This window comes from Pinus tabuliformis, chromosome 9, assembly GCF_031772625.1.
Source record: "Pinus tabuliformis cultivar Carrire ecotype Pingquan chromosome 9, CPIR1, whole genome shotgun sequence".
Taxonomy (NCBI): Eukaryota; Viridiplantae; Streptophyta; class Pinopsida; order Pinales; family Pinaceae; genus Pinus; species Pinus tabuliformis.
The window spans coordinates 1,201,630,580-1,201,639,502 of NC_142307.1; the positions used below are offsets into that span (position 1 = coordinate 1,201,630,580).

General features: G+C 37.5%; 2 pseudogenes; both read left to right on the forward strand.

Moving 5' to 3' along the window:
* The first annotated feature begins 2,825 nt into the window (after positions 1 to 2,825).
* LOC149152853 (putative F-box/LRR-repeat protein 8 pseudogene) lies at positions 2,826 to 4,320 on the forward strand (annotated as a pseudogene).
* A 2,880-nt stretch (positions 4,321 to 7,200) lies between these two features.
* Positions 7,201 to 8,703, forward strand: LOC149152854 (F-box protein SKIP2 pseudogene; annotated as a pseudogene).
* Positions 8,704 to 8,923: the final 220 nt, after the last annotated feature.

An 8,923-nucleotide genomic window follows, 5' to 3' on the forward strand; every position in this document is an offset into this window, starting at 1 on the left:
TCTTTTGTAAAATAAAAAATAAAACCCATAAAAATTGTCTATTCAATACTTTACACCAATGGGAAAATTGAATTTTTGAATTTAATTACAAACCATTTGTGTGTATGGTACTTAGTAATTAATATATAATATTATTTTTCAAATTATTTATATTTATTGTACATAGTAATTAGTGATATAGTACATAGTAATTAATAATAGAATAAATAAAACTCAATTCTTGCTATTATTACACAATAAAAGGGAAGACATTTTAACTAATCATATTTGAGATAAATAGAAATAAATTTTATTTAAAAATAGTAAATTTAATTTCATAATGTTAAATTTTAAATAAATTTTATTTTTTAATTAAAAAACTAATAACAAATCAATAAAAAATTAAATACATTATGATAATAAAACGTAATCGTAATCTTCAAAAAATAATATAGTGTTATTATGATAACGTGGAAGAGTTATTTCAAAAAAACATTTTATATCATTCTCAACAAATGAAGTCAAAAAGATTTATTAAAACCAAGATGGGGACTTTTCGTCACAATTACGCTTTTGGTCTTTTGTTTTATACTTTTTTGACTTATGTGATATGTCTTTGAATTTATGTATTCATCTTTTCCATTTATGTTTTGTTTTTCTTATTTATAATTTATATTTTATATTTTTAAGTTTTTAGTTTTAATTTATTATACATTTAGTTTAATTTAATTACGTTGTAAGGTGTTTCCCTCTGAAATGAACTCTCCTCTCTACACACCTGTCATTTTGTGCACCATAAGATTATATGTTAGACGATTGCAAAAGGTTCAGTTGTTCGATCAAGGTGGTTACCAATTCGTTGCAGAAACGGTTCACAGTTGTGATGCCTCACTCCAAATCTAAGGCCCATATTAGGGTGTGCCATTCCTGTCTAGCCCAAACCCTACTTTCTCACTCGTTTATGGGGCGGTCTGTCCCTGGTTCGTATTGGTTCTGTTCGCTTTCGGTTCTGGTCCTGTGTTAGTGGTTTCTTGCTCTCTCTTGTTCTGTCAAGTTTTCTTAAACTTCACTATGAAAAGATGGCTTCAAAAGATGTTGAGTTCTGATGCTTTGTTGGAGGTCTTGCATGGTCTACTGATGACAGAAGCCTGCAGGAGGCTTTTAGCCCCTATCGCGAAGTCGTGGAATCCAAGGGAAAGCCATTATTTATGTATTAATCTCTCGAATTCTCATGGTCATGTCCATTTTGTCATAATTAGGGTTTATTATTTTTGGGGTTTCAATTTGATAGGTTTTATTAGGGTTTGCTTTGGGGTTTTGGGTTTGATGAATAAAGTTCGTTTTTGAGGGTTTGTCTCTGGATTTGTTTTCTGCAGATTATAAGTGACCGAGAAATCGGTAGATCTCGTGGATTCAGCTTCATGACCTTCAACAATGAGCAATCGATGAGGGACGCCATCGACGCAATGAATGGAAAGATGCTTGATGGGAGGAGCATCACCGTTAATCCAGCCCAGTCCAGAGGAAACGGGGGCGGTGGTGGAGGCGGTGGCTCTCGTGGCTACCGTAAGATGCCCAGATATGAAGTCGTTGCTTGATTCTTTTGGGTTCTTAACAAATCTCCAGCACCTCAATCTCTCTCGCTGCCGGAGTTTGCACGGGCTTCTCCTCGAGATTCACCATATAAAAATTCTTGGTTTTCATTTGTTGGACTGTTAGGAACTGTTACCTCAAGTCTCAGAATTTAGGTTTTTGCCGAAAATATCCAGCTTTCCCTTTGTTAGGCGGTTACTGTTACCTCATGTCTTAGAATTTAGGTTTTTGCCGAAAATATCCAGCTTTCCCTTTGTTAGGCGGTTAAGAATTGGTCAAGCGCAATTTCAGATCAAATTTGTTTGTTTCCTTCTATTTTTTAACCCATAAACTTATTCTTAAGCTAATTGAATATTTTCTGATTGAGTTCTTAGGTCTGATGGGTCAATCCAGCTCTTCTTTAGCTCCTCCACCAATGGGCCTTTTTCTGGAGAATAACGAGGTCGCTGGAACAACTGTCCCTTCTCTTGCCTGCCTCCCTGGATTCCGATGAAGAATATAAGGGTTTTAGAAGTGGTATGAACCAAATTGAAAAAACGGTGGCAAGCAAAATCTCAGGTTAGGGCTAAAGACAATTTTGTATTTATTCTCTTTTTTTACTTTGCCGCCCTAATTTTATGGTAGATTGTTGCTGCAATTGCTATACTAGCACAGGCTCTGGAATGCATTTGAAGGGTTTTGTAGATAAAGGCTATCATCTCTGTATTTTTCTTACTGTTGAAAGATGAATATTGTGTGGCAGGCACCTCTGGAGTTGCGGGGGCTACATGTTTATGCTCCTCTTTCAATGTTCCCAAAGTCCATTGGACGGATGAAGCACATCAAAAAGATTGTGGTGGCTTGTATGTCATATTTGATTCATCTCAAAACTTTACCAGAGGAATTCTGTCATTTGTCCTCACTGCAATACCAACACCTAAGATGCCCAGATATGGAGTCGCTGCTTGATTCTTTTGGGTTCTTAACAAATCTCCAGCACCTCAATCTCTCTCGTTGCCGGAGTTTGCACGGTCTTCTCCTCGAGATTCACCATATAAAAATTCTTGGTTTTCATTTGTTGGACTATTAGGAACTGTTACCTCAAGTCTCAGAATTTAGGTTTTTGCCGAAAATATCCAACTTTCCCTTTGTTAGGCGGTTAAGAATTGGTCAAGCGCAATTTCAGATCAATTTTGTTTGGTTCCTTCTATTTTTTAACCCATAAACTTATTCTTAAGCTAATTGAATATTTTCTGATTGAGTTCTTAGGTCTGATGGGTCAATCCAACTCTTCTTTAGCTCCTCCACCAATGCGGATTTTTTTGGAGAATAACGAGGTCGAATAGTTTGGTGTGTATCTAGAGTGGGATCTCATTGTATATTTACCAGATGGATGCTTAGCCTTGATTTTCCAAAAGCTCACAAACGAAGATCGAAATGCTTGCTCCCTAGTCTGCAGTAGATGGCACCTCATTGGATCGAAAAGCAGGTAACGCCTAGTTCTCCTTGCTTGAACTGAGCTTTCCTCCTTGCTTCCAGCCTTGATCACTAGATTTGAACATGTGACTGTTCTAGCTTTGAAATTCTCCAGAAAATTTCCCAGTATTGACAACAAGGCACTTTCTTTAATTGGAATAGTTTCACTCATCTCAAGAAGATCAAATTGAATGGATGCATCGAGATTACTGATGAGGGTCTAGAGTCCTTCTCACTTGTATGTGTTCGTATTAAGAAATTTTCATGTGGGTCATGTGGATTTGGAGCAAAGGGTTTCAACTCAATACTTGAGAATTGCAACGAACTGGAAGATCTTACAGCTAAAAGACTTAGAAGATTAGATGTTCAAACGGAAAGAATAGGGTCAGGGAAGGTAAGCTACAGAGATTGTGCCTTAAATATCTTTATAACAGGCAGCTATTTGCCCCACTATTATCGGGATCCAAGTGCCTAAGGACGCTCATTTTATCACAGAATTCAGGGTCTTGAAATCAGTTGTTGGAAATCAGCACTAGAAACTTGCAATAGCTGATGGAATTGCAAATTGAAAACATGCATTTAGGTGATAGAGGTTTGATGGCTGTTTCAAAGTGATCAAAGCTGCAAGTATTTTATATGAGTAGGGTGTCTGATTGTCCTGATCGAGGTATTTATGCAGTTGCAAATGGATGTAGGAAACTAAGAAAGGTGCACCTTGATAGTGGCAAGTCCAAAAGAATTGGTGAGGAAGGGTTACTGTCCATTGCAAACAAATGTCATCAGATGCAAGAACTTGTCTTGATGGGCATTGCTATTTCGGTTGAGAGTTTGAGTGCCTTGGCTTCCAATTGCACTGTGCTGGAAAGAATGGCACTCTGCAACACTGATAGTGTTGGGGACAAGGAGATGTCTTGTATTTCAGGTAAGTTCACAGTATTGAAGAAGCTATGCATTAAAAATTGCACAATATCTGATGAAGGTCTTGTGACGATTGCCAGTGGCTGCCCTAGCCTTATAAAATTAAAGGTGAAAAGATGTAAAGCAGTAACATCCAAAAGTTTTTGTTAGGTTCAGAAAAAAAGAGCCTCTCTAATCATTGCTGTTAATGGTGGTTAACAGACAGCAGGAGAGGATGATCAGAGTATGTCTCTTCAGCTTGGGGATGACAGAGTCATTAGAGAATCAACTCACGTGCTATGCGGAAGCAGAGGTCACTTAATCAAGACAAAATTGGGCACAACAGCTTCCAATTTACTCAGAGGGCCTTTTTCTGGTGGCCAGTCTCGTGGTTAAGTTTGTGAGATAGATATATGAAAGGATGCTTATAGTATTTTATTGATTTCCTTTGATGATTCTCTCTTTGCAAGGAACCTCTAGGACGCATGACTGTTGTGAATATCTGGAAATTCTTGTAGCCATTCTTTGTAAACCTTTATATTCTATTCCGAACTGGATTATTTCCTAACAGGTCTACATGATGTTGAAGTTAGAGCCTATTTTGTTTCTTGTTGTAGGTACATGTTCTGCTTCATCAGATCTATAATATGTAATTTGAAATCCAGTACCTCATATTGTATTTCTAGAACACTACTGTTTGTTTATGAAACTCAGTCATGTATCTTAGGGCTTCCTTGCAATGCCCAAAACAAAATTAAATTCCAGAATAGATCCATGCATCTCAGTGCATTTCACCATCTTTCAGTAAGCAGGCAATTCCTGTCTTTGAAGATTCTTCCTTGTATAATCGGTCAGTCGGCATTCAAAGTTTTGGCTATAGCGTTTAGGTCCATTTCCATTGGGTTGGTGATTTTTAACAATCTTAATTACATTTTTGACTTGTTTTAGTTGCATTCTGCACTTGTCTATGTACATGTAGAATTTTTTTGGCTATGCTTAATTTATCTAATTTCTATACTATCTTATGCTCTCTTTTTTCTTGGCCTATGGTATTTCAATGCCTGCAAAGATGAACCCTGCCATACATGAAAAATTGCCTAATATCTAATGAAGGTCTTGTGATGATTGCCAGCGACTGCCCTAGCCTTATAAAATTAAAGGTGAAAAGGTGTAAAGCAGTAACATCTAAAAGTGTCTGTCAGGTTCAGAAAAAAGATCCTCTCTAATTGTTGTTGTTGATGGTGGTTCACAGACAGTAGGAGAGGATGATCAGAGCAGGTCTCTTTAGCTTGGGGATGACAGAGTCATTAGAGAATCGACTCATGTGCTATGCAGAAGCAGAGGTCACTTAATCAAGACAAAATTGGGCACAGAAGCTTCCAATTTTCTTAGAGGATCTTTTTCTGGTAGGAAGTCTCATGGTTAAGTTTCTGAGATAGATATATGAAAGGATGCTTATTGTATTTTATTGATTTCCTTTGACGGTTCTCTCTTTGCAAGGAACCTCTAGGACGCATGACTGTTGTGAATATCCAGAAATTCTTGTAGCCATTCTTTGTAAACCTTTATATTCTATTCCGAACTAGATTATTTCCTAACCGATCTACATGATGTTGAAGTTAGAGCCTATTTTGTTTCTTGTTGTAGGTACATGTTCTGCTTCATCAGATCTATAATATGTAATTTGAAATCCAGTACCTCATATTGTATTTCCAGAACACTACTGTTTGTTTATGAAACTCAGTCATGTATCTTAGGGCTTCCTTGCAATGCCCGAAACAAAATTAAATTCCAGAATAGATCCATGCATCTCAGTGCATTTCACCATCTTTAAGTAAGCAGGCAATTCCTGTCTTTGAAGATTCTTCCTTGTATAATCGGTCAGTTGGCATTCAAAGTTTTGGCTACAGTGTTTAGGTCCGTTTCCATTGGGTTGGTGATTTTTAACAATCTTAATTACATTTTTTACTTGTTTCAGGTGCATTTTGCACTTGTCTCTGTACAGGTAGAATTTTTTTGGCTATGCCTAATTTATATAATTTCTATACTATCTCATGTTCTATTTTTTCTTGGCCTCGAGTATTTCAATGCCTGAAAAGATGAATCTTGTCATACATGTTTTGCTTCATGGCGTTTGTTAACTATTAGGGAAGAGGTTATATGCTTGGCAACTTTTCTATTTTTCCTCTTATAAATTTGTATGTACCATTCTTATTTTTCCTCCTCTTATAAATCTGCACGTACCATTCTTTGAAAATAGTAGTTGTCTTTTTACTAGCCTTTGCATTTGCTCAGAAAAACTCTGCAATACATTTAACATCTAGGGTCAGATTGATGTTCGGCAATTGTTCACAATTTGGGCATTGATATTTACTTGAACAATAGAAAGCAACACATATGTGATGGGATATTCTTCAGTTGGCCTCTATATGCTATATAAAGATTATATGATCTTATTATGTGTCCTTTACAGACATAAAATTCAGAAGAGCTGTGATTAATCCACACTATATACGTGTTGTCTTCCTGCGTGGAGGATTGGGTTCATTCTTTTACTTACATCTGAGTTTTAGTCCGATGCTATAAAATAACACAAGTTAATGCTGTTATATATTGAAAAAACAACAACACCAAAAATGTTCATCTCCTTGTATGCCCTTTTAGGGACAGGAATGTCCAAACAATCAAGACAATATTTTTCAAACATAACCCTAACCCTATGCCTATGTTGTTCATGTTGATTGCCACAGCACCAAAAATGTTCATCTCATATGCCTTGTTAGGGCCAGGAATGTCTAAACAATCAAGACGATATTTTTCAAACATAACCCTAACCCCTATGGCTATGTTGTTCATGTCGTATGCCTTTTTAGAGTCAGGAATGTCTAAGACTCTAAACAATCAAGGCAGTATTTTTAACTGGAAACAAGTTAAGAGCTCAGCTCAAACAGAACTCTATGCTTGTGCTTATCAGGGATCGTTCTAGAGGGACTCAGCTCCACCTGGGAGAGTTCCAAGTTAAGAGCTCAGCTCAAACCTAACTCTATGCTTGTGCTTATCAGGGACCCGAGTTCTTCTAGAGGGACTCAGCTTCACCTGGGAGAGTTCCATAGGGACCCGAGATCTCAGGGACCCAAGTTCTCACCTTGTCTTGGGAGTGTTCTAGAATTGGTCAAGTGCAATTTCAGATCAAATTTGTTTGTTTCCTTCTATTTTTTAACCCATAAACTTATTCTTAAGCTAATTGAATATTTTCTGATTGAGTTATGAGGTCTGATGAGTCAATCCAACTCTTCTTTATCTCCTCCACCAATGGGGCTTTTTCTGGAGAATAACGAGGTCGAACAGTTTGGTCTGTATTCAGAGTGGTATCTCATTATATATTTACCGGATGAATGCTTGGCCTCGATTTTCCAGAAGCTCACAAACGAAGATCGAAATGCTTGCTCCCTAGTCTGTAGTAGATGGCACCTCATTGAATCGAAAAGCAAGTAACACCTAGTTCTCCTTGCTCGAATTGAGCTTTCCTCCTTGCTTCTAGCCTTGATCACTAGATTTGAACATGTGACTGTTCTGGCTCTGAAATGCTCCAGAAAATTTCCTAGCATTGACAACAAGGCACTTTCTTTAATTGGAAAGAGTTTCACTCATCTCAAGAAGATCAAACTGGAGGGATGCATCGATATTACTGATGAGGGTCTAGAGTCCTTCTCACTTGTATGTGTTCCTATTAAGAAATTTTCATGCGGGTCATGTGGATTTGGAGCAAAGGGTTTGAACTCAATACTTGAGAATTGCAACGAACTAGAAGATATTACAGCTAAAAGACTTAGAAGATTAGATGTTCAAACGGAAAGAATAGGGCCAGGGAAGGAAAGCTACAGAGATTGTGCCTTAAATATCTTTATAACGGGCAGCTATTTGCCCCACTATTATCGGGATCCAAGTGTCTAAGGACGCTCATTTTATCACGGAATTCAGGGTCTTGGGATTAGTTGTTGGAAATCAGCACTAGAAACTTACAACAGCTGATGGAATTGCAAATCGAAAACATGCATTTAGGTGATAGAGGTTTGACGGTTGTTTCAAAGTGATCAAAGCTCGAAGTATTTTATATGAGCAGGGTGTCTGATTGTCCTGATTGAGGTATTTATGCAGTTGCAAATGGATGTAGGAAACTAAGAAAGGTGCACCTTGATAGTGGCAAGTCCAAAAGAATTGACGAGGAAGGGTTACTGTCCAGCGCAAACAAATGTCATTAGATGCAAGAACTTGTCTTGATGGGCATTACTATTTCGGTTGAGAGTTTGAGTGCATTGGCTTCCAATTGCCCTGTGCTGGAAAGAATGGCACTCTACAACAGTGATAGTGTTGGGGACAAGGATATGTCTTGTATTTCAGGTAAGTTCACAGTGTTGAATAAGCTATGCATTAAAAATTGCCCAATATCTGATGAAGGTCTTATGACGATTGCCAGCGGCTGCCCTAGCCTTATAAAATTAAAGGTGAAAAGGTGTAAAGCAATAACATCCAAAAGTGTCAGTTAGGTTCAGAAAAAAAAAAAAAAGAGCCTCTCTAATCGTTGCTGTTAATGGTGGTTCATAGACATCAGGAGAGGATGATCAGAGCAGGTCTCCTCAGCTTGGGGATGACATAGTCATTAGAGAATCAACTCATGTGCTATGCGGAAGCAGAGGTCACTTAATCAAGACAAAATTGGGCACAATAGCTTCCAATTTACTCAGAGGGTCTTTTTCTAGTGGCCAGTCTCATGGTTAAGTTTGTGAGATAGATATATGAAAGGATGCTTATAGTATTTTATTGATTTCCTTTGACGATTCTCTCTTTTCCAGGAACCTCTAGGACGCATGACTGTTGTGAATATCTGGAAATTCTTGTAGCCATTCTTTGTAAACCTTTATATTCTATTCCGAACTGGATTATTTCCTAACAGGTCTACATGATGTTGAAGTTAGAGCCTATTTTGTTTCTTGTTGTA